Genomic DNA, 663 nt, shown 5'->3' with positions numbered 1-663 from the left:
AGAGGGTTTAAATGAATCCGTATAAGCTCAATAAATGCGGGTTATAATTTCTTTTTGCTGTATTTATCATACCACACCCTGTTGGTTTTTCCTTGTCTTCTCTGTGTCTCTACTCTTGTGTATGAGAAGTTCGAGACCTGCTAGCTCAGAACCTCTTCCATCCTGCGCAGCGTGTTACAGAGACAGGGCTGACTTGATGCCCTGTGAAAGAGTGAATGGGGGAAAGAGCAAACTCACAGCTCTATAAATATATTCTTCAACTACTCTGCATGGGTAGATATTCCTTTCCTCCAGTAGGATTAAATTCCCTGAGAGCAAGGAACAGCCTCTGCTTCCCTCTGGACGTATTACGATCTGAAACAGACCAGTAACGTGCGGGTCCAATAACTGTTGTGGTGGGCTACACACATTCCCTCCTCCAGCTACAGCGACAGAGTCAAGGCAGGATCCCAGAATCACCTAGAACTGGGATAAACACCATCTTTTATTTGTACTATTCTTCCAGCTCTGTCGAGAGAGTCGAGAGATTTGCCTGAAGTCACACAGCAGTTAGCAGTAGGGTTACTGGGTCTCTTCCTCACCCCGTTAGTCCCCTTGTATCTGTAACATACCACTATTTCTGTAAAAACTTACCATTTAAGGAAATGGGTAAAGACCAAAGTC

Source organism: Rattus rattus, chromosome 15, assembly GCF_011064425.1.
Source record: "Rattus rattus isolate New Zealand chromosome 15, Rrattus_CSIRO_v1, whole genome shotgun sequence".
In the NCBI taxonomy this organism is placed as follows: domain Eukaryota; kingdom Metazoa; phylum Chordata; class Mammalia; order Rodentia; family Muridae; genus Rattus; species Rattus rattus.
The sequence above is the reverse complement of the archived record's forward strand: the minus strand, read 5'-3'. Positions refer to the sequence as shown.